We start from the raw sequence: 25,641 nt of genomic DNA, 5'->3' as shown, positions 1-25,641 counted from the left end.
ATCAGTTGTAGAATGACCTTTTCCAGGGACAGAAATAAAATGCCGATCCTTCTAAAGGACAAAGTTTGCACAGTGTAAATATAAAAGGAGCACAGGGCTGTATTGCTCCGCTGCAATGATTTGATTAAGAAAGACACCAAGGAAAAAACATATGGCACAGCCTGCACAACATGTTTAACTTCAGGAAAGGGCTGGCTAATTTTCAGTCATTTGCATTTCTCGTTAAAAGAAATTCATTCATCGGGAACACTTGATGAATGAAATGCTGTTTGAAATATCTCTCCTAGCACAATTTGTATGCATGCTTACTTGGAAGTAAATTCTACTTTGTCGAATGGAGTTTACTCCTAAGCAGGTGCTTGTAGGGGGATAACATTGTTAAAGGCATATATGGAACAAAGGAAGAAAAATGACGTGGGCCTTGAGGAATGCCTGCCATTTTCATACTGCACAGTTGTAATAATTTAAGATGTAGTTTGAACCAAGAATGCATTGTCCTGTTGTTCAGAAACAGGGCTAAAGCACTGTTGGTTATTCATATTTATTTTTCATATTCCAACAACGGATACATTTAGACAAGGATTGTGAAAATCTTAGCTCTTCCCAAATTGCCCTAACTAGGAGGCATGCGAAAGGCTGGGCTGGATGAATCCCTAGACGGAATTAAGATTGCCGGAAGAAATATCAACAACCTCAGATATGCAGATGACACAACCTTGATGGCAGAAAGTGAGGAGGAATTAAAGAACCTTTTAATGAGGGTGAAAGAGGAGAGCTCAAAATATGGTCTGAAGCTCAACATCAAAAAAAATCAAAGATCATGGCCACTGGTCCCATCACCTCCTGGCAAATAGAAGGGGAAGAAATGGAGGCAGTGAGAGATTTTACTTTCTTGGGCTCCATGATCACTGCAGATGGTGACAGCAGCCACAAAATTAAAAGACGCCTGCTTCTTGGGAGAAAAGCAATGACAAACCTAGACAGCATCTTAAAAAGCAGAGACATCACTTTGCCAACAAAGGTCCATATAGTTAAAGCTATGGTTTTTCCAGTAGTGATGTAGGGAAGTGAGAGCTGGACCATAAATAAGGCTGATTGCCGAAGAATTTATGCTTTTGAATTATGGTGCTGGAGGAGACTCTTGAGAGTCCCATGGACTGCAAGAAGATCAAACCTTTCCATTCTTAAGGAAATCAGCCCTGAGTGCTCACTGGAAGGAGAGATCCTGAAGCTGAGACTCCAATATTTTGGCCACCTCATGAGAAGAGAAGACTCCCTGGAAAAGACTCTGATGTTGGGAAAGATGGAGGGCACAAGGAGAAGGGGACGACAGAGGACAAGATGGTTGGATAGTGTTCTCAAAGCTACCAACATGAGTTTGACCAAACTGTGGGAGGCAGTGGAAGACAGGAGTGCCTGGCGTGCTCTGGTCCATGGGGTCACGTAGAGTCGGACACAACTAAACGACTAAACAACAACAACAAAAAGGAGGCAGGCATGGACTTTGGTAATTTTTCATAATAGATGCCCTGTGCGAGGCCAAAATTTGGTACCTCTAAATGGATCTTCTCAGCTCTGGATCTTCTCAATTTTGCACTCCCTTGGCTTGGCACCGTGCTCACACCATCCTAAATCTGGTGCTATAGGAGGTTAGTCCCACTGTGGTGGTGATTTTCTAGTTTATTTATTTCAGAGGTAGGAAAAACTGCCTGTGGCCCTCCAGATCTTGGAGGACTCCCTTCTGCTAGCATAGCCAGTGATCAGTCATGATGGGAGTTGTAGTTCAGCAAAATCTGGAGGGCATCAGGTTCCCCGCCTCTGATGGAATGCATTAATTACAGCTGCTCCAGTTTGAAGCCCCACATGAGTATACAGGGGTACCTTGGGTTAAGTACTTAATATGTTCTGGAGGTCCGTTCTTAACCTGAAACTGTTCTTAACCTGAAGCACCACTTTAGCTAATGGGGCCTACTGCTGCCGCGGCGCCGCCAGAGCACGATTTCTGTTCTCATCCTGAAGCAAAGTTCTTAACCCAAGGTACTATTTCTGGGTTAGCAGAGTCTGTAACCTGAAGTGTATGTAACCTGAAGCATCTGTAACCCGAGGTACCACTGTATTGGGGGCTCCCAAGCAGTTTACTGCTACCCCAGGTTCTGGCATGCAGTGTCCAAGAATGGAAAATGTTGCTTCCATTGGTGTTAAGTCAAACACCTCACAGAAGTTCGTAAAAAGGCTACAGTGTAGATAACCATCTGTCCATTGGATCCCCCCTCAAGCAATTTCTTTAATCCTTTTTTGAAGGTTTCTGTTAGTGACAAGCACAGCATCTTCTTCCAATTAGCTTTATAAGTTAGTTATGCATTGTGTGAAGTCACTCCCTTTGTTTGTTATGAAATGACTGCCTGGTCTCTGTATTGGTTTGGCGACAACGTTATAACTCTCTTGTACTACTTTACGCTTAAGTAGATTCCCAAGCACTTTTCTTTTTTTCCTATAAGAGAAATAAGGCTAGGAGATTCTGTAGTTTTAAGGACCTCCCTTGGCTCCTTCCCCCCCTCCAAAACAGGCTCCAGATTAGTGGCTTTTTAGTTTCCTTTAACACTTGCTGTTTTAAGAATTCTTCCTTTGATGGTATTTTCCACGGCATTATACTGTATCCTTTAGATCTCTTGCTGGTCTGCGGTTCTTTGGATTTACCACACTAGAGTGCCTGAAGGTGATCAATAATTTCTTTCATTAGAGATTTACATTTATTTCAAGGCAAGTCTTTGACTTTACTCTCTAAGCTCTACAGCACGAACTTGCCTAAATATCTTCTGTAGAAGAGTCCAGAGGCTGGATGGGACAGATATTAATTTGCTTCCTATCGATTTAAATTATCCCTGTCTTCTTCAGTGCCTTAACAAGCACTATGGTTATTTAAGATGGGGACCAATCTCCCCCCTTCCAATTTTCCAGTTACTGGTTGAAAAAGAAGAGTTGGAAGTTTGTGAGTTTGGCGCGGCTTTATTTACATTTCCAAACATTTATTTTAATGAAGTGTGTTCGTGAGCAGCATGGTCCTACACAGTGTCAAAATTTTGTGCTTTCCCTACCATTACAACAAGAGCAACATCATAAAGCTTGTCTTGTCTTGCTTTCTACTGATGCAATTCCCAACACTTTCCCTCTCCGCTATGAGTGTCAGCACAGGACACAATATGAGTCCTCTGGATCAGTCCAAGAGTCGATCCACATTTTGTTTCTGCCTCCCAAGAATAATTTTTGCCTGCCTGCACAATCAGCAGGTGGAAGGTAGAACTCCGTACCAGCAAAGTGTGGCTGGCATCGTTGCGTAAGTGGTGGCCAAAAGGGGTCCAGTGTAGGACCAACAGGACTGGCAAAGGGTAGGACTCTACCCAGTCCAATCCCCTAGCCCAGCAGAAAGAGAGTTCCTCTGCCAATGTCCCCATGTGTTTTATAGGCAGTCAATCTAAAAATAGCAGAAATGAGAGAGGTTCCTCTATATGAAACCTGCAATATTGTAGACAAATAGGTTCAGAGTGTGCGTGTACTAAGTGCCATTTTAATTTCTTTACATTTGAAGGAAATGTCTAAAACTTTCCTTTTGGGAAGAACTGGATGAAATTTGCAGGTATCGCTGCCCTTTCAGAGGGGATAGCAACCTTTTCCAGCAGGGGGCTGGTCCACTGTCCCTCAGACCTGGTGGGGGGCCTGACTATATTTTGGAAAAAAATAATGAATGAATTCCTGTGCCCCACAAATAACCCAGAGATGCATTTTAAATAAAAGCACACATTCTACTCATGTAAAAACACCAGGCAGGCCCCACAAATAACCCAGAGATGCATTTTAAATAAAAGGACACATTCTACTCATGTAAAAACATGCTGATTCCTGGACCATCCGCAGGCCGGATTGAGAAGGCGATTGGGCCGGATCCGGCCCCCGGACTTTAGTTGGGATAAAGGTAAAGGTAAAGGGACCCCTGGCCATTAGGTCCAGTTGTGGCCGACTCTGGGGTTGCGGCACTCATCTCACTTTATTGGCTGAGGGAGCCGGCATACAGCTTCCGGGTTCATGCGGCCAGCATGACTAAGCTGCTTCTGGCAAACCAGAGCAACGCACGGAAACGCCGTTTACCTTCCCACCGGAGCAGTACCTATTTATCTACTTGCACTTTGACGTGCTTTCGAACTGCTAGGTTGGCAGGAGCAGGGACTGAGCAACGGGAGCTCACCCTGTCGCGGGGATTCGAACCACCAGCCTTCTGATTGGCTCTGTGGTTTAACCCACAGTGCCACCCACACCCCATTTTAGTTGGGATAGATCCTACTAAATTTCAGAAGGATGACTGCAGTAGGGTTCCTGCAAGGATAGCATTTACAGATTTAGTGGGGGTAAAAAAGAAAGCAGTTGTTCTCCCCAAGTGTTTGGGGTGAAATTTTGAGCTGAAGAAAGCAGGTATGAGCAAGGTGCTGCTAGGTAAGAAAGCATGTACGTAAGTTACATATTTACACACAGATTTGAATTCTGATTCATTCACCAGTTTTACATATGCTGCCATAGTTCAGGCAACTGCCTCTTTAAAATTTGTATATACATCCACTGAATTAATAGTTCATTTGGTATTGTTCTTTCTTTTTTAAAATAAAGGCGCCTTTCACGTGTTTAAAAGTTGCAAAACTGCAACTAGAGATGACATGCTTATGAAGCCAACAGGCAGCACTGTGCGCAGCCAACACCTGACATTTTCCCCAGTGTTCAATGTACCAGTGAAAATTGATTTGTTTGTACATTTTGTGAGTGCATTTCCAGAGTAGCTCTACTATTCAAACTATGTCTTGTTTGTAGGCAGCTTTTATGAACTAGACCAGCCTTTGTCAACCTGGTGCCCTCTCAATGTTCTGGACTACAATTCATTTCAGCCTCAGGGAACACAGGAGTACAGGAGCCAAAATTTTCTGAAGGGCACCAGGTTAGTGAAGACTGACCAATGTTCCTTCTGCCTGTCTACTTTTACAGTGAGATTTTGTACCAGCTACCAGCATTTTAAAATGATTGTAATTTTATTATTTTGCCATTTGGAGAGTTAACCAGGTGGAAAACAGAGATAATGTCAATTAACTTGAGTTATTTTCTTACAGGTAGAATCCGTGTGATAAATTTTCCTTTGTCATTTGAAGCCAAAGCTCTCACTTCCTTTTGCCAGCTGACATTTCCTATCATTAGTTAGTATGTATCATTACTTTAGAGATGTAGAATCTGCTGTTGATACCTATGAACATTGTCATAATCCTTGATTTGAAACAATTATCTTCCTATTAGAAGAACAAACTGCAAGGCTAGGAAACCCCAGGTGATAAATGGCCAGTCTCAAATTCCTAGGCAAACATGTTCTTAAAGAATAAACCTTAAACAAAGCTAAGGGTTGTGCAACTGCTAGATATCATTATGAATCATTGTTACTTATTCTTCTGGCTAACTCATAAAGACCTCCGGGTATAGGGCAGTAAAGTGATACCTCAGGTTACAAACGTTTTGGGTTACAAACGCTTCAGGTTACAGACTCCGCTAACCCGGAAGTAGTACCTCGGGTTAAGAACTTTACCTCAGGATGAGAACAGAAATCGCGCGGCGGCAGCGGGAGGCCCCATTAGCTAAAGTGGCACCTCAGGTTAAGAATAGTTTCAGCTTAAGAACGGACCTCCAGAACGAATTAAGTTCTTAACCTGAGTTACCACTGTATATAAATTCAATTAATCATCAATCTGTAAAAATGTGCAATATGTGCTGTGCCATTATTTTCAAAAATAGTTTTAAGTACATAGGAAGAGCCTGCTGGACCAGGTCAATGGCCCATCTAGTCCAGCATCCTGTTGTTGTTGTTGTTGTTGTTTATTAAATGTATATACTGCCCTTCATCAAGAGATTTTGGGTTGGTAAAATACAAGATGAAACACAAGTAAATAATTAAACCCAAACAACAAAACAAGAAACTCCTCCTTCCCACACATACATTTAATCTTACAGATTAAGATATTAATCAGCCCAAAGCCTGGTTGAAGAGGAACATTTTCACCGGGCGCCTAAAAATATATAATGAAGGTGCCTGTTCTCACAATGGCCAACCAGATGCATGGTGGGAAACCTTCTTGGTAGTGGTGTCCTCCCTGTGGAACACCCTCCCATCAGATGTCAAACAGATAAACGGCCACACAACTTTCCAAAGACATTGGAAGGCAGCCTTGCATCAGAAAATATTTAATGTTTGAAGTTTTGCTGTGTTTTTGTTATTTTGGAAGCCAACCAGAGTGCTGGGACAACTCAGCCAGATGGGCGGGGTAATAATAATAATAATAATAATAATTACTGCAAGCAAGATCTGAGCACTCTTTCCTACTGTGGTCTCCAGCAACTGATATTCAGAAGCATGGCTGCCTCTAACTGTGGAGGTAGATCATAGCTATCATGGCTGGCAGCCTTCAGTAGCCCTCTCCTACTTCCCTGTAAACTGATGGTTGTATCCTATCGGCGCTCCTCCATTGACAGAAGACTCTGACCCAGCAGAGCCTTCCATCAGCAAAACGGGGATTGAGATGACCATGGGCAATTCTTCCTCCTCTTCAACTTTACCACCATCACTACCAACCTTCCAGAGCGGGGGGAGGGGGATTTCATAAGGTTTCAGCAATCCCCATTCCACTGATGAACAGCAGCCTTTGCTGGCTCAAAGAACATTCCCATAGCCGAGAAACACAATTGGATAGAGCCCATTTCCTGCTACACCTCCAGTTTAGAGATGAATTGCTGTTCTGTTTTTCGACTGACCTTGCGAAAGCATGTGGGCTATGGTAAGAATGCAACACAAGGTGCAGAAGCTTGACATTCCAGTAGATTTCTCAGAGGAGAAGCTCCTGAAGGCAGTACAGGGCTTGTCTCTGATGATGTGACTATTGTACTCACCAAAATTCCTGCTCTTGTTTGTTAGTAGGGATGGTTTGCCTTTTTTTCAATTGGCCAATGTCACAGATTTCAGACACACAGGTCTATACATATCATTTACACCATTAACTATCTTAGGGGTCAGCAAACATTTTCAGGAGGGGGCCAGTCCACTGCCCCTCAGACCTTGTGGGGGCCGGGCCCACCCCCTCCCGAAAGCACCCCCCCTCCCAAAAGGTCCCCCCGCCAATGTCACTCACACCGTAGCCACCGACGCTGCCTCGTCTTTGGCAGCGTCGGCGTCCTCTGTCTCGGTGGGGCGCAGAGCCATGCTGCTGGTTTTGGTGGCGGAGGCAGCCTCCGCGCCACTGCCACTTCCTTCCTGCTCGGTCCCCTCAGCTGGAAGGAAGGGGCGGTGCCCAGAGGTGTCTGCGGCTTCTGATTGGCTGCAGAAGTCAGTCTACGCGCGGTGAGGCCTCCATGCCACGCCTGTTTAGCACGGGGACTGACTGAGCGGGCAGCAGGGTCCGCAAGGTTCGTGGGCTGGATTAACGAGCCCAGTGGACCATATCTGGCCTGCGGGCCTTAGTTTGCTGACCTCTGAACTATCTAAAACCGGGGTAGGAAATGTAGTATCATAGAATTGTAGGGCTGGAAGGGATCCTGAGAATCATCTAGTCCAGGAACGTCCAACTCCCAATAGACTGTGATCTACTCACAGTATTAAAAAACTGGCAGTGATCTACCCATTGTCGTTGGATGGACCAAAGTTGATGAGCTTTTTTTAGGGAGCCACAGGTTTCTCCCTTTTGTGTGTGTGTGTGTGGGGGGGAGGAAATCACTGAGGGGCCAAAGATCTACCAGGAACACCCCACAATCTACCTGTAGATCATGATCTACCTGGTGGTCTTGCCTGATAGGTAAAGGTAAAGGTACCCCTGCCCGTACGGGCCAGTCTTGACAGACTCTAGGGTTGTGCGCCCATCTCACTCAAGAGGCCGGGGACCAGCGCTGTCCGGAGACACTTCCGGGTCACGTGGCCAGCGTGACAAGCTGCATCTGGCGAGCCAGAGCCGCACACGGAAACGCCGTTTACCTTCCCGCTAGTAAGCGGTCCCTATTTATCTACTTGCACCAGGGGGTGCTTTCAAACTGCTAGGTTGGCAGGCGCTGGGACCGAACAGCAGGAGCGCACCCCGCCGCGGGGATTCGAACCGCGACCTTTCGATTGGCAAGCCCTAGGCGCTGAGGCTTTTACCCACAGCGCCACCCGTGTCCCTGTCTTGCCTGATATTCTAGTCCAATCCCCTGGAATGGAATTGCAGTTGTCCCATACCGGGATCAAACCTGCAATCTTGACATTATCAGCACCATGCTCTAACCAACTGAACTATCCAGTTCTCCAGAAGTTGTTGGGCTCCAACACCCATCCATCTTGGTCATAATGTCCAATGGCCAGGGATGCTGGGTGTTGTAGTCCAAGTGGGTGGCCTGACATTGGTTACCCCCGATATAGAGAATGGCTGTAAATTAATCTGGAATTCCTGAACATTGCAGATCTTTCTATCAAGCACATTTGAAGTTGCAATAACATGGTGCGACTCCTTTCTCCCTTCCAATCCTAGATTTTATCTGGAAGTTTTTAAAATAAAGTCCCAAGTGTATTTCACCCTATGTGAAACAAGTGTCAATTCATTTGCTAATAGAGGCATAAAAATGGATGAACCAGATTGTAAGGGCAAAGAAAAGATACTTTGAAGTGCAGTTTTGCTCTGAGGAATGATTGGGGGGAAAGCTGCCTTGTAGGGTTCCATCCTTATTGTCCTTGCAATGATTTCAAGATCAGATATGCTCAAGCTGATAAGTAAAATGGTGCTCCTTCTAACAGCTAGCCCACAAAAAAAACCCTGCTTCACTGTGAGATCTTTCATGAATAAAACACACTTATTTCAAAATGATTAAAACCAGAAGCTGATAAAGGGTTGTGGGAAATATTTTCAAAGGCAATGAGGGAACTGAGTGACAATGAAAAGGTTAGACACCCACGTGCCGGTTGTACTTTGTTTCTTTTTTCTTTCTTTTTAAATTAACTATTTATTGAATTTCTAAATGGAATCAAAACCATAGTTATACTGCTTTGAGAAAAGCCTGCTTGTTGGGATTCTGTACAATCTTTTGGTGTGATACAGCAAGCCAAATGGAAGCCCTCACCACCTGCAGTGGGGATGGAAACTGATCTCCAACAATTCTCCTCTCAAAGTGCAGCCCTCATCCCAGATGTCCCAACCCTCAGAAATTGAATTTTCTGTGAATGCAAGGAGTGAAGAGGCAAGGCAGACCTGTTAAATGAACAAAACAGCAAAAGAATTGCTGGATCCAACCCTTTTTATTTGAGATCTGTCTGTTAGAGAAGCGATTTGTGAATTCTGGACACCAAAAATGAAGCGTGACGGTCTGTGGGATGACCAGACTCAACTTCATCATTTGAGCAGTCTTTCCGTTACACATCTTGCCTCATTTTGTCACACGTTTACATATTGTGATATGACAGCAGGCTAGGAATACCTTTTCTTAGGCTGACTACATGTTAATAGTTCAGAAGAGTTGCTAAATTTTTCACTAGTGGGAGCTAATGGTTGAGAGTTATCTGAAGATCTTTATTGAGTGATAGGCTGTGTACACATGGCATTTTATTCTAGAATCAATACTGCGTACTTGTTTTTATTAAGTAAGGCACACACAATCTAGTTCTATTGCATTTTTTTTTGGGGGGGGGGTGTTGCCTCTGAAAAGTGCTTCCTGAGAAACTAGTTTCATTCTGCGAATAAAAGTTAATTGCAGATGGATTTAGCATTACCCCACAGTATGTCCATTTAAAAACAGAAAAAAGAGGTGTAACGGGCAGGGAAATTACTTCAATGTGTTATACGTAGGACTTTCTCTGAAGATGGTTCAGAAACTTCAGCTAGTGCAGAATTTGGGGGCCATCTTACTCACAGGGGCAAGATGGCAGTGGTGTAGCACAGGGGCGGTTGCCTCAGGAACAAAATTGTTAGTGCAAAATTTCAACACCTGGTGCTGCCTCAATACAGCTGTGCACTTCCATCGTTGGAAACAGCTTCTCCATGCAAAAGAGGAAGTAATCTCTCCAGACAACGGAACAACTATTCTTTTTTATCTCTGTGGCTGCTATCTCCTGACTGATGCGGACGCCATTAGGCAGTTGAATGCACATGCATACAGTGGTACCTCGGGTTAAGTACCTAATTTGTTCCAGAGGTCCCTTCTTAACCTGAAACTGTTCTTAACCTGAAGCATCACTTTAGCTAATGGGACCTCCTGCTGCTGCCGTGCCACTGGAGCACGATTCCTATTCTCATCCTGAAGCAAAGTTCTTAACCTGAGGTACTATTTCTGGGTTAGTGGAGTCTGTAACCTGAAGCATATGTAACCCGAGGTACCACTGTACTTTGTCCATTTCCCTCCCTCCCACCAATCCCTCAGCATGGTCCCGGGTGCTGAGAACCCATGCTATGCCACTGCAAGACGTTTTGAGCATGTTACACTGAAACTGGCCTGACGGCACTGGCTGCCAACTAGTTTCCAGGCCCAATTCAAAGTGCTGGTCTTGACCTATAAAGCCTTAAAAGGCTAAGGACTGCAGTACTTCAAGCACTGCCTCTCCCATATGAACCAACTCAGAACCTGGGAGCATTCTCTGAGGCCCTTCTTTGTGTGTCACCTCTGTAAGAGGTCTGTAGGGTGGCAACAGGGGAATGGGCCTTTTCTACAGTGGCTCCCCATTTGTAGAACGCTCTCCCCAGAAAGGTTCAGTTGGCACCTTTATTATACACCTTTAGCTGCTAGGCAGAAACTTTCCTCTTCAACCAGTTTGCCTGACTGACATCTGATGCCCTTTTAAATGTGCTATGGGAGGTGGGATTATCTGTTTGTTGTTTATTATGTATTTTGAGGTTTTTATATTGTAATTCTATGTTGTGAACTGCCCTGAGATCTGTGGATGAAGGGCGGTATACAAATTTACGAATTAATAATAATAATTTTTAATATCCAACCAGCCGAAGGATGTTGTAAGTTCCCGAGGATCAGATAGAGAGGTCTAAAGGACAACATTGCCCCTCCCTCAGGCTTGAGGCTCCTAACCTCATGCATGTCTGAATGAGAAACAGAGCGAGCTAGCTGAAGACTGAATGTTGGGCAGGACCCAGCAGGCCAGGATGAATCTCAACCCACCATTTTCTATAGGGCTTGAATGTCTGCATAAGACTCGAATGAAGAAGCAGAAATTCGCAATTATGCTTTGAGGTTTTTATCTGTTCCTGGAAACAAGTGTGGTTTATTCATGTGTGTGTTGTGGTTTGAGATTTATATTTGTTGGAACCCAGTCATATGGGCAGGGTACAAATATACTAACACTAATACAGTGGTACCTCGGGTTACAGACGCTTCAGGTTACAGACTCCGCTAACCCAGAAATAGTACCTCAGGTTAAGAACTTTGCTTCAGGATGAGAACCGAAATCACGCGGTGGCAGCGGCAGGCCTCATTAGCTAAAGTGGTACCTCAGGTTAAGAACAGTTTCAGGTTCAGAACTGAGCTCCAGAACGAATTAAGTTCTTAACCTGAGGTACCACTGTACTAATACTAATACTAATACTAATACTAATAATACTAATAATACTAATACTAATAATACTGCCTTGGGGTGGGCAGTGGATTCTTCCTAGTAGGAGTGCACATTTATTTGTTGCCTAACTTACAGGCTGTCTTTCAAGCTACAGTTGGCCCTTCAAGGTGATGCAAAGATTTCAATATCCAAATTTAGATTTCTAATCATAATAAATAATCAAAAAGATGCTGCTTGCCTCCAGTTATGCTGCAGCCATTGTAAGGAAACCAAACATTACAAAAGCACCCTGTTCTCTCCACTAAAGGAAGCCAACCCCATATACCACGGGCCCTGGCAGCCTTCACTATTTAGGAAGGGCATAACAATTATATCGCATTGGCTCTCTTATGGCCCAGAGTTGGGCTGTTGTGGAACATATTTCTGCTTTCTGAAAGTAGCTTTCAAGTAAAAATAAAAAGTGGGCTTGGGTATTTTGGCACAAAGGAACTGGGGGAAAATGAAAGGGGGGACATAGACGTCAAATGTTTTTTATTCCGTTTCCTGAGGGGTTGAACTGGGTGTTCCGTTGAATGTGTGGTTTCTTTTGAAAGCTTATGGAAATGCCCTCCCTCTCATCTACTAAAATTCAAAACATAGACACAAATCATTTATAGGAGACAAAAAACAATAAGTAGTGTCAGCACAGAGGGCTATATTTTACTTGGCTGTGCCATGAGGAATTATGGTGGCTTGCAATGAGTAGAATATAAAGTAACATACGGTGCTTGTTCACAACAGGACTGGAAATTATAAAATGTAAAATCCAATATATTTTCTTCATGGTGTCAAACAGCTGGGAGTTTTTTATGGCTTCTAGCAGGATGTCATGCCTTTTCTCGTGGACCAATAATTCCAGAAGCACATTTAAGTGCATGCTGTTCTTTATGTGTTTTGATGTGTGTTTTTAAAGTACTTGCAAATTTTAATAGAGTGAGACTCATGCCGATGTAATGATACTTTAAGTGATCAAACTTAGACTTGCTTAGTTAAACAAGGGAGAATAGTTCCAGCAGACAAGATGGCGACCGAGACAGCAGCCTAGCCAGTCTCCTCTGCTTTTAACTAAGCTTTTAAGTAGTTTTTAGCCACTTCCTGGTTTTAAACTCTCAGTTTTAACGTCTTACTAGCTGTTTTACTACCTCCTCGCTTTGTTTTTAGTTTATTTAGTTTTTAGTTTATTGTTTTATTGTTTTACTGGAGAACGGCAGGGCGGAGCAGCGGGTCGAGGGAAGCCACTTTCTACCTCCGAATAGCAATGCTCCGAGCTCGCAGAGAAAGCACCTCACTCTCAAGTTAAAGAAATCTGGAGCATAAACTGAAGTCTGGGAGCAACAAGGAGAACCGGAGAGAAAAAAAAGAAAGAAAAAAATTCGTGGAGTTCAGCTGACAGCCGAAATCAGCACAGACGCAAACTTATATGCAGAGCGGAAAAAGGAAAGTGAGTTGCCCTAACGGCTATTGTTTCTTCCCCCCTACTAACCTTTTAAAGAGTAACTTTTTAAGAAGATACACTGAGTGTTTTATCATTGTTTTAAGTGATAAGGAAGACTAACAGCTGAAGGAAACCTGCTGTGAACTTTTACTGCAGCTGAGCATTGTAGTGTGTTTATTGCAACAATAAAGAAATAATTTTACAACTTTAAAGAAACAATGGTGACGACCAGGAGTGGCTGCAAAACCTCAGGCTTTTCTCTGAAGGCTGTAAGACCCACCTTTAAAAGAACCACTCTAAAGAATGCGCAAACAAAAATCACCCGCTTCTACATAAACAGAGCAAAATGTGGAACAAACGAGGAAACGACTAAAATGAGTGAGAACAAGAACAAGAAGGGAAGAGAAATTCTACTCTCTCCTACCAATCTTTCTTACAGCCATAGTGAAGGACTGGTTATGCAAAGAAAGGAGTGTACTAAAAGCAGTGATAAAAGCCTGAATATAGTGGAAGCAACACAAAATATCCTCGATACAGCCGATGAGGCATCCCCGAAACTGAAAGCCAAATCCCAAGTTCCCCCCGAACCATCGTTAGATCAAAAAATGGAGGAACTAATGTTAAAACAAATTTCGGAATTGGCCTCGGGAAATATTAAACCTTCGAAAGACTCTTATCCTCATTCCCATGAGACAAATGAAGAGGATCTCTCAATCATCAAATGGCTAGTGCTCCTTACTGAGGACATTGAATCCATAAAGTCCTACCTGGACATTTGCACAAAAATTTTTACCATCATGGCTGACTCCTGTAAAACTCTCTGGAGAAAACACGCCGGAATGCCTGCAGAATCGGAAAGTAATCATGGCCTCGCCTCCACCCTCTGTAGGAGTGGCCCATTACGGAAGGGTAAGAAAACCTGCAGAGCTAATGCTTGTAACAGGAGATCCATAGTTGTAAAGAATGTTAAAAAAAGTAAAAACATAAAAAATTTTAAGACAGTGCATTATAAAAAAATGGTTTTTAAAAAGCTTTTTAACTTACTTGAGAGCACAACAGCCTCTGGGACTAGAGGGAACCTGGTGAAGTCTTTAGCCAAGAAGTCAGTTAAACAGGATTTGCCCCCAAACGTCTGTGCTGATAAAGCTCTGGATTGTCTAAAACCTTCAGCGCATGCTCCACCACCAAGCGCTAAGCAAGACCTATTGCCCCAGGATCCATGGTCCTACGTTTTAACCATAGACAACTCCAAATCCAATAAGGAGAGCATTTCAACAAATAAGAACTGGAAGCTGGTGTTGCTTCAAAACAAGCTTGTTTTTTCAAGCTATCCTAAGCCTCCAGGATTTATATCACAAGAGGATCGCAAAGTCCATTTACTGAACTTCCTTAAGGCATATATGCCAGGTACTTTGAGTAATCCCTCGGAGTTGGACAAAGTGGAATATCTATATTTTGATGGCTTGTTTGCCAGGGCGGTGGCTACATTCCATGATCGGAGATTGGCAAAACTGATATATAAACACAGAGAACACCTAAAGACAAGTGGTGTAAAAATATCAAGATACTTTAAAAATGTGGCCTCTCCTATCCCACTATTCCCCAGTCCTGCAACCTCGACTGCAGCACCTCGTCAAAAGGCTGAACACCACACTTTAATTGATATAAAAGCCACTGAGCACTCGCCTAATCACCACCCAGAGTTACTTACTAATGATCTTCAAAGACCAGACTCTCCTGGGACTTTATATGAGGCGAGCCAAGGTAACGGGTTCGAAAGTTTTGAAAATAACTTAATTAACTCCTACTGCGCTCTCCCCCAAGAAACTCAGAACAAAATACTCTATAGACTGAATAACCTTCGTTCTTGTCTGACAAATCTGACGAAGGACCAACAGGGACTACACAACCAAAACATATCTGATTATGTCCCAGATCAGGTTTCATGCTTCTATCGTCACGAGCTGGATTTATGGGTCGGGAAACCCTCCGTCACCCCAGGCCGATTGGTTGTTGCGGAGATGAATCCATCCTCTCAGATCTTGGAGCCGAAACGCCCCTCCTATAACCCAGCTCGCATACAACCCATCTCAGAGGCAAACCTGGTCACTACATTAGCATGGGATAAAATGAGAGAATTAAATGAGACTGAATTGGGCTCCCCAAATAAAGTCCCCAGCATGGGTGCGCCAGGTTGCAACCCTAGCATTCCACCCTCCTCAAATGTGAGCATACTGAATAAATCTTTAAACATCATTGAATTAGCATCTGAACTATCTGAACCCGCTGAAAGGGCTAATAGTAAGAACCAGAGGAACTTGGTGTGACATCCGGAATGCACCACGCATACCTCACTAGCACCCTTAAATCAAAGATCTTTCCAAACTCTATCTATTATGTCCTGGAATGTAGCTGGACTCTCATGTAAATTAGCTGATTCTGATTTTATAAATTTTCTTGGGTCTTATGACATAATACTTCTGCAGGAAACCTGGGCTCTTAAACCTTTAAATATTCCTAATTTTATTACTTATAATTTACCTGCTACTAAAATGTCAACAAAAGGTCGCCCTAAAGCTGGTTTGATCTGTGGTATCAAACAGTCTTCTAACCTTAAAATTAATTATATCAGAAATATTGGACAGTATGCTCAACTGTTATCATTTTCCATTGTTTACCGGGAAATTATTCTTTTAAATATATATTTTCCTCCCCTAGAGTTGGAAAGTAGTCCAGGTTATGGTTGGAATATAGTCTCTGAAGAGTTGTATCTAATACGTAGTAAATCCCCAAATATCCCCCTGATTGTAACGGGAGACACCAATGCTCGAATTGGATCAGATAATACAGCTCTCTATAAACACTATGTCTCAAATCTAGCTGAAGATGCCCCACTTCCATTGAGAATAGGGAGGAATTCAAAGGACATCATTATTAATAAAGCAGGAGGAAAACTCTTACAATTGGTTTTAGAATTTAACCTCTCATTTTTAAATGGCTCAATGTGGCCGGATATTCCAGGAAATTTTACCTTCAGCTCCAAAAGGGGTAGGAGCGTTATTGATTATTCTCTAGTTTCCGTTGAAATGTTAAATGAAGTTGCCTCTTTTACAGTTGTACCTCGCTCAGAAAGTGACCACTTCCCAATAGTTTTAGAGATGTACAGGAATCCTAGAAATAATGGTATTAGTCCTCTTATTAGTATTGATAAGACTGTCTATGCCAAAAGAATTTATATAAGTGATAAAAATAGGGAGGATCTATTAGCAGTATCTGAAAATAACCCAGTTATTCTCGAACCTGCGGCTAACCAAAATTTGATGCCCTTGGAGGATAATGATTGTTATTATAAGAGTATCCAGGAATTATTTTCTTCTTTTTTAGACCCTCAGTTCAGCAACAAACCTTCAAATAAGTATAACTGGTTTGATAAAGGTTGTATTAACTATAAGAAAGAACTTAGAACTTGTCTAAAAGAAGCCTATATTACCAACTCTCAAGGTCTCTGGAAGACTTATTTTGAAATGAAAAAGGCTTTTAAGAACATGCTCCTGGAAAAAAAATCTGAGTTTGCACTAGCCAAATGGTCTAAAATTGTTACTGCATTAGAAATTAAAGATACCAAAACCTTTTGGTCACTTCTCTCAATAAAAGATATCACTGATTTCCCTAATATAAGCGATGAGGCTTGGATTTCACATTTTACTGCTGTTTTTTATGATCACCAAGTTTGTAAGAAGGAAAATTTTAAATCTTCTCTGGCAAAAACCACAAAATTTCAAATTACTGTTGAGGAGATGAAAAGGATAATCTTTTCGTTTAAGCAAGGGAAATCACCTGGTATGGATGGCATTCCAATAGACCTGTTGAGATTAGATGTAGAATGGTGGGCCAATAAACTTGTACCGCTTTTTAATTCTATCTATCACTCAGCCCTTGTACCTAAGTCGTGGAACAACTCAGTAGTGGTACCGATCTTTAAAAAAGGTGATAGGAATTGCCAAGAGAACTACAGGCCTATAAGTTTGTTACCATGCATAAGTAAGATATATGCCAAATCTCTGCTTATTAAATTGGAAGAATGGATGCTGACAAAAGGTCTACCTGGTAAAGAGCAAGCTGGTTTTAAGGCAGGCTCGTCAACTCTTGACCAGTGTCTAGTGTTAAGTCATCTTGTGGATAAATATGTCATGAGAAATAAACGAAAACTCTTTGTGGCATTTGTGGATTTAAAAAGTGCCTTTGATTCGGTCGACCGCAATAAACTATGGACTAAACTAGAACACCTTGGTATTGACCCATATCTACTTACACTGATTCAAAGTCTACATTCTAATAACCAAATATATGTTAAAGTATCAAAAGACGGTAGACTTGCAGGTCCTATTCTGAATAATCGAGGAGTTAGGCAAGGCTGTATCTTGGCCCCTACCCTATTTAATCTATTTTTATCTGACCTACCATTATTTCTTCAAAACGCAACCACTCATACTCCTTATTTAAACAAGAGCCCACTCTTTTTATTACTTTATGCAGATGATGCTGTAATTATTTCACTCTCTGTTTTGGGTTTAAAAAAATTATTTAAGAGTTTCTCAAACTACTGCTCTCTCAATAATCTCAAAATTAATTATGATAAGACAAAGATTATGCAATTCAGAAAGAGAGGGAACCCAAAAGGCTGTATAATTAATGGACATCTAATACAGGAAGTTAAGCACTTCAATTATCTGGGAATCACATTCAAAAATAATATGAATTGGAATACACATATATGTGCTGCAATAGTTAAGGCCAAAGTGACAGCCCACCATATTAAATCCTATTTTTTTTCTCAAGTAGGAAACCGATTTATTCCAGCTGTATTGCAAGTGATTGACATGAAACTCTGTGCCCAACTTCTATACGGCACACCAGTGTGGATTTCAGGTGACCTCAAGAGGTTGGATAAATTTCACGCATCCCTTCTGAGGTCATTATTAGGACTTGCAAACTCTGTAAAATATGAAACAATATGTTGTGAGCTGGGAATACTGCCTTTATCAGTAAGAGCATGGCTGAGGACCTTGAAATATTGGATCTTCCTCCATTATAGAGCCCTAGCCCCTAATTCTATACTTTACGATCTTTTAAGTGATAGTGCAATCTACAATCTATCATTGATTTGTAGGAGAAAACTGGATTCGATAGGGCTCACTCTAACTGATTTTGAAATCTCTGATCCCAAAGATATATGGGAAATTATCAGGAAGACCCTCACAGAAAAAAGTGTTCTCGCCATGCTTGAGGTTGCAAAGCACAGCACCTGCTCTGCTATCCACCTAAATCTCCCTTTGTGTAGAGATTTCCAAAAGGGATACATGACAAATCTGAAGAAACATGAATTGTGTAGGCTGTTTATGTTGGCCAGATTTAACATGTTTCCCTCGGCGGTAGTGAGAGGAAGATACTTAGCTATCCCAGAATCAGAGCGTCTCTGCAAATGCAGAAAACAGGAACCCGATACTCTAGAGCATATATTCTTTTCCTGTGATTTTGGCAGCTATGCCAGAGGACAATTATTTGAGGCCCTAAAATTTAATAGACAGATTTTTACACAACCAACTGTTCAGGACCTGCTGGCGGACAGCGATGATCAAATTACCTTAATAACGGCTGAATTTTTAAGTGCTGTCCATGAAGAAAGAGTGGGCCATGGTAAAGAGACTTAGTGGTTTTTAATGGTAGGTGATGTTGCTGTGTTGTATTATATTATGTATGTACATCGATTTATTTCTTGGAGTTAAGAATAGGACTGGGTTAAATTGTGTTCACTGAACCCGTATTTTATACAGTCTGTATATGATGTTTGTTTGTTAATGTGAGATGCGATATGCCTAATAAAGGATTTTGAATTGAGTTAAACAAGTAGCAGCAAGGTATTTAATATAATGCTGAGAATATGGCTTTTAAAGGAAGGTGATAGCATAGGTATTTAATATAATGCTGAGAATATGACTTTTAAAGGAAGATGATAGCAACACCGTTGAATGAAGCTGAATGTTGGAAGACTTAGGACAAACAAATGAAGCTCCTTCTCCACACATGCATTGTTAAACTAGGGAATCCACTCTCACAAGAAGTAGTGATGGGCAGCAACTTAGAAGGCTTTCAAAGAGGATTAAATGAATTCATAGGAGATATGCCTTGTTGTTGTTGTTTAGTCGTTTAGTCGTGTACGACTCTTCGTGACCCCATGGACCAGAGCACGCCAGGCACTCCTGTCTTCCACTGCCTCCCGCAGTTTGGTCAAACTCATGCTGGTAGCTTCAAAGACACTATCCAACCATCTCGTCCTCTGTCATCCCCTTCTCCTTGTGCCCTCCATCTTTCCCAACATCAGGGTCTTTTCCAGGGAGTCTTCTCTTCTCACGAGGTGGCCAAAGTATTGGAGCCTCAGCTTCACGATCTGTCCTTCCAGTGAGCACTCAGGGCTGATTTCCTTGAGAATGGATAGGTTTGATCTTCTTGCAGTCCATGGGACTCTCAAGAGTCTCCTCCAGCACCATAATTCAAAAGCATCAATTCTTCGGCGATCAGCCTTCTTTATGGTCCAGCTCTCACTTCCCTACATCACTACTGGGAAAACCATAGCTTTAACTATACGGACCTTTGTTGGCAAAGTGATGTCTCTGCTTTTTAAGATGCTGTCTAGGTTCATCATTGCTTTTCTCCCAAGAAGCAGGCATCTTTTAACTTCGTGGCTGCTGTCACCATCTGCAGTGATCATGGAGCCCAAGAAAGTAAAATCTCTCACTGCCCTGTCAGTGGCTAACTAGCCATGATGGCTGTGTTCTGTTTCCACTGTTGGAAATGACATGCTTCTGAATCCCAGTTGACGGGAATCACAAGTGGGCAAACCATTGTGCATATACAGTGGTTCGAACGTCTCCATTGATGAACATTTTGGTTTTCAAATGCCAAAAACCCGGAAGTAAATGCTTCCATTTTCAAATGTGCCCCGGAAGTCAAGGGGTTTCCACTGTTTTTCAATTTTCTCAATTCAATTTGCAGACCGCCGTTTGTGCCTCGGGTTTTGAATGTTTCAGAAACGGTCTTCCAAAACAGATTACGTCTGAAAACCGAGGTACTACTGTATATATAAATAATTTTTGATGATATGGAAAGTAACAGAGTGGCTTACAGCTAGGAAGCTAAATAACTCTTCCAGGTGACTGATAACCTCTTTGTAAAGATGTACAGATTCTTTATATTCAAAAATAATTTTACTTTCATAAACACATAAATGAAAAGAATATATTTACAATCTCATGCTTATTCACCTTCTTCCTTATAGAGAGTTCTTGCACAGGTTTCTCCCTATTAACGTTTAGGGATATTTAGCTGCCTGTTTCATTTCAGATAGATCACAATGACACCCACTGTCCTCAGCAGTGTCCTGAGAAGTCTCTCTCAGCAACCATTCTTCCTCACACCCACAGAGAGAAGAAGCAGAAAGCAGTTAAAAATGAGTTACTGGAATAACATCTTCTAAAAGTTCTGTTCTTACCACATATTCCAATTCATTCCCAGATCTCTCTTCTGAAAGGCATGGGAATTTGACAAATTTCTGTGTGGAAACAGATATTTTCCTAGAAATATCTAATATCCCCAAGAAATATCTAAATCTTGATTTTGAACTTGGCATATGACCTCAAACACAAACTGGGGTGCTGGTAGGGACTGATATTGGATCCTCAATAATCTTATCATTACAGGAACATGACCACGCAGACATTTTAAAATGCCACCTCCAAATTAGTTTTCCTGCTTCTCATCCTGTTAATGCTATTCAGTTCCATATTACCAACGTTTGTTAACATTGCAACATGTTAGTAATTAATAGTTATCAGTTGTGCTTATGCAAGGAGATATGTCATTATATCCATCTGTAAATAATATTCCTTTTTTCTACTGCTCATCTGACTTGACTGCAAATATTAATTTATCCAAATCCTATAGTTTAGGGAAATCATTCTTATTGATTTCTCTGACAGAGTGTACAGCTCATTCTGAAGCATTTTATACCCTTGTCTGACCTGGATATAGAAAACACTGTCTTGCCTTCAAGATTTCTCTTCTCTAGCCTGTCATTTCTGTCCAGACTCTTTATTATCTGAGTTATGAAATGCTATAGACTGATAGATATCGGCAAGTCTTGATTAAAATTCATTCCACATAGCTTGCTGGCTGCCTCAAAGGAGCAAAGGTCCTAAGAACTGAAAATCCAAGTTATTTTTTGAAGTGTTAAGCATGAAAAACAGGTCTTTGTTTGATACACACATCTTAGTTTCTTTCTTTCTCTCACTCTTCATTCTGACCCAACATCTGGCCACTGTTGAGAACCTGCAATGCCTGAGTTGTGGTTTTGTCATCTCCAGATACTGCTGACAGTTAAACTACTGTATGACAAGCGCAGCTTACCACCGAATTTCTGGAACTTGCAAAGAAGCAAGGCATCATAGCTTGTGACACAGGCAGTTGATTTCCCACATCACTCCATTTTTTTTTTCATTTTCTGAAAGAACCAGCCTCATTTTAATGCAGCTTGCGACTTTTCCGTGTCACTCCTTGTCCTCTCCATCTCCAATCATCTGCAGCACGTACTTTCATCCCCTTCCTCATTTTGACTGGCAGGTAAAAGCATCAAGACAGATCTATCTTGTAGACATTTGGCTTATAAAATGGTAATGAAAAGAGCCCATGCAATCTGGTGGGAAGACTATTAGAGTCGGACCAGGGTTCAGTCATGAAACACTCTAGAAACCATTGAACTAGCCTCAACATAACCTGTCTCACAGGAGTTTTGTCAGAACAAATGGGACAACCTTAAGAGAGGGATAACTTAGAGGACATCCACATTTAAAGTACCTTGCTCCACCCACCCCCAGAAACATGGAAACTGTAGTTTACCCTTCACAGAACTATGATTCCCAGTACTCTTAAGATACTACAGTTCCCAGCATTTAGGGCGGGGAAGCAATGTCTTTTAAATGTGCTTTAAATGGATCGTGTAGATATTATCCTATACAGCTCTGGCTACATGAGTATTCAGAATTAGAAAAATGACAAAGGTAACAGAGATACAGCACTCCTCTCTACCCCCGACCCATGATTATTCTACTCAATGATAAAATACCAGAATCAGAATGTGTTGTCCAGGAGCACATTATACGCCAGTGTATTTCCAATAACTACTTTTCTTGAAAGCATGCGATGTTTTGCCAAGTGTCTTACATATTGTTGTGAGTTGGGGGCTGGTTTTGTCTTGGTTAAATGCCAGTGGAGGACCACTTCCCCATCTCTTCCTACCATTCAGCATTGGACCATTTTGCTTCTGATCTCTCACCATGGCAGCACCTCTTGACCAAGCTATTGGTTTGCTGGTTGTCATCTTCCACAAATACGCTGACAAGAATGGTAATAAGAACAATCTAAGTAAGAAGGAGTTGAAGGAGCTGATATAGAAAGAGCTGACCATTGGACCAAGACTGCAGGACGCAGAGATACAGACATTAATGAAAGATCTGGACTGCAATGGGGACCAAGTCATGAACTTCTAGGAAGATGTCACTTTCCTGGGTGCCATGGCAATGATGTACAATGAAGCTTTGTGTTTGTAAATGTACGCCCCGGTGGGACGAAGTGTCATGGTTCAGGATTATACCTTTGTAGGCGGTTTCATGTCCAATAAAATTTAAGTTTTGTAATAAAGGGGGGGAAAGGAAGCCAATGGAGGATTCCATGGTTGAACTAGCCTTTGTGAGATAGTACCATCTAAGCATGGCCATTGGTACAACAAAGGAAGTTGCTCTGTGCCAGAGACCAAATGGGTTGGCCCCCTTCTTCACCTGGGAAGTAGTGAGAAAGACAAAAGCCAGAGTTAGCCTAGGAGCAGGCAGAAGCCAGAGAGTGAGAGCCATGCTTGATTTCTGGTGGAATCCAAGGAGGTGGCTATGGGAGAAGCAAGACTTTCTGGGGTGTTAATGCTGTGAATCCCTGCACCATAAACTCAGGTGGAAGATATGTGTAAATAACCATATAGCATAAAGACACCACAGTCTCCGCTGTGCCTCATTCCGAGGAAACTGAACCCTGGGAAAGAGCCCGGAACTTACGGAACCTCACACCGCTCAGAGATTGGGCTGGTGTGCAACAACATGCAGTGTCGGAAGAGAAAGGGGGAAAAGTCATGTTTCCTTTTTAGCCCCAAATAACACAATGATAGACACTGGGATGGGAACGATGAAGGACAAATTGATGTAACAGCTATGTTAAATCATGTTCGTATTTGCCATGTAAGAAGCATTCACTTAATTGGCACGCAAAATGTTGTGTTCAAACCTGCCTGTGAATCCTGTCATAATGACTTGGCTCTCTAGAGGAAGCTCAAGCAGGTTTTGCTTGACAGAACACAGGCAAGTTTTAAAATACTATAACTTGCTCAAAGGAAACCCAAGGGATGCCAACTGTATCAGAGGGAATATAGATAAGCATGAAGGCTCACTCTTGAATGAGCCTCTCCCCATACTCTTGGTATGGGAAAATTCAGATTGAGGTTGGGAGAAGTGTGGGAAGGCAGTGATTTGGAGACGAACCCCATTTGGACACCATAGAATTAATGGAGTTACAAGAAGCTTACTTTCCAATTTAAATGACATAACGGATGAACCCTGAGTCTTGTAGGCTATGATGCTGTATGTGTGCCTTCGTTTCCACTGTTTCTATTGATAAAGAAGGTGTACATGCCTATCTAAAATCTCCCCAAATGTTGAAGCATCGCAAATTGAGCAGGCCAACACCTCTACCTCCATCAGGGCAGCATGGTTTTGGCTCCAGAATTCAGCCGCTGGCTTGGTGTAAATGTGGCCATGGTGTCACCCCACATATTTTATAATTAAATAACAGCACGGTCTCATGCATGCATACTCAGAAGTAAGCCTCATTGTGTTGAATGGGATTTACTCATATGTAAGTGTGCATATAATTGCAACCCAATTTCCTTTTTCTTTTCTTTTGGTTTTCCTTCCTTCAGGTTGCTCCATTTCATTATAGCTTTCTGCCATCTGGTCAAAATGTTTCACACTTTTGACAGGAGTGGGAAATATCATAGCTTAGCAGCTGCTTTTCTCTTTGAGGCAGGAAATCCAATTGTACATCACTCTTTGCTTTAATAGTAATTTATTTCCATGTCTAAAAATGGCCATGTTCTATCAACAGTACAAAAACAACACATAACATTGTAGCACCTTTTCAGGGGTCTAAAGATTCTTGTGTCATGGAGGACAGGAAACAACCTTTTCCTTTTTTTCTTTTTTTACTACTGGTCATTTTTCACACTTACCTCTGAGTGAATAGGAGACAAACACAGAGTTCTAATTGCACCATAAAAAGGGAATTATTTAGAAAAGGGAATGCTGGACCCCATGGACTGTGAACCATTGACACACATCCCATAAAACAAATCAAATTATTTTAACAAGTCCAAGGGGAGCTATTAATTTTATTTAGAGTGGGGGTTGATGGTGAGAAGGGGAAAGGAATCTTGCCCAGATTGAAACTGTCCCTATATCACATTAAGTACACATAAGCAATACTCTAGAAGGCCACTTTTAGCCAGCAATGGGGGGGGGGGATCCTGTGTTACTTTTCACAAATTTATTGTGACATGATTTTCGTCTGCTGGGGGCCATTTTGAAAGATGTGTGAAGTGTCCTAGAAACTGTTAGGCAAATGTGTTAGGCAAATGTGTATGTGTATGAGGACAAATTTGGTCCCTGGTGAGGAACCTCCAATCTGTTGGCCTAATTAGACCAGGTAATGGTTCTAATCTGTTCTGACAAACTGTTTATCCCAAACCCTGTCCATCTGCCCTACACGTGACATCAGATGTGGGGCACATAAGCGGTGGCTGCAAATGATTAAATGGAAGCCTTAAAGTGTGCTCTCCATTGTTTAATGGGCAGGTGGGTCTTGTAGTTGACACCTTAGAGCATAAAAAGGCCCAATGGCCCATCTAGTCCAGCATTTGGAGTCAGATGCAAGCCACATTGAGATTGGTTCCACTCAGGAGCTCACACTGGGTTTTTAGAGGAATACTTCCTTTAATCCTAGTGCTGCACTCATGAATAGTAGCCGCTGATAGCTTTATCGTCCATGAATGTTTCTAACCTCATTTTGAAGCCAACTAAGGCCAACTAAGGGACGCGGGTGACACTGTGGGTTAAACCACAGAGCCTAGAACTTGCTGATCAGAAGGTCGGCGGTTCGAATCCCCGTGACGGGGTGAGCTCCTGTTGTTCGGTCCCTGCTCCTGCCAACCTAGCAGTTCGAAAACACCTCAAAGTGCAAGTAAATAAATAGGTACCGCTCCAGCGGGAAGGTAAACGGCGTTTCCGTGCGCTGCTCTGGTTCGCCAGAAGCGGCTTAGTCATGCTGGCCACATGACCTGGAAGCTGTACGCCAGCTCCCTCTGCCAATAAAGCGAGATGAGCGCCGCAACCCCAGAGTCGGTCACGACTAGACCTAATGGTCA

General features: G+C 42.2%; 1 pseudogene; it reads left to right on the top strand.

The window, feature by feature from the left end:
- Positions 1 to 22,456: 22,456 nt before the first annotated feature.
- LOC114606853 (protein S100-A6 pseudogene) lies at positions 22,457 to 22,729 on the top strand (annotated as a pseudogene).
- The last annotated feature ends 2,912 nt before the right edge of the window (positions 22,730 to 25,641 follow it).

The sequence above is a fragment of the Podarcis muralis genome, chromosome 11 (assembly GCF_964188315.1).
Source record: "Podarcis muralis chromosome 11, rPodMur119.hap1.1, whole genome shotgun sequence".
In the NCBI taxonomy this organism is placed as follows: domain Eukaryota; kingdom Metazoa; phylum Chordata; class Lepidosauria; order Squamata; family Lacertidae; genus Podarcis; species Podarcis muralis.
This window is presented reverse-complemented; position numbering and strand designations above follow the sequence as displayed.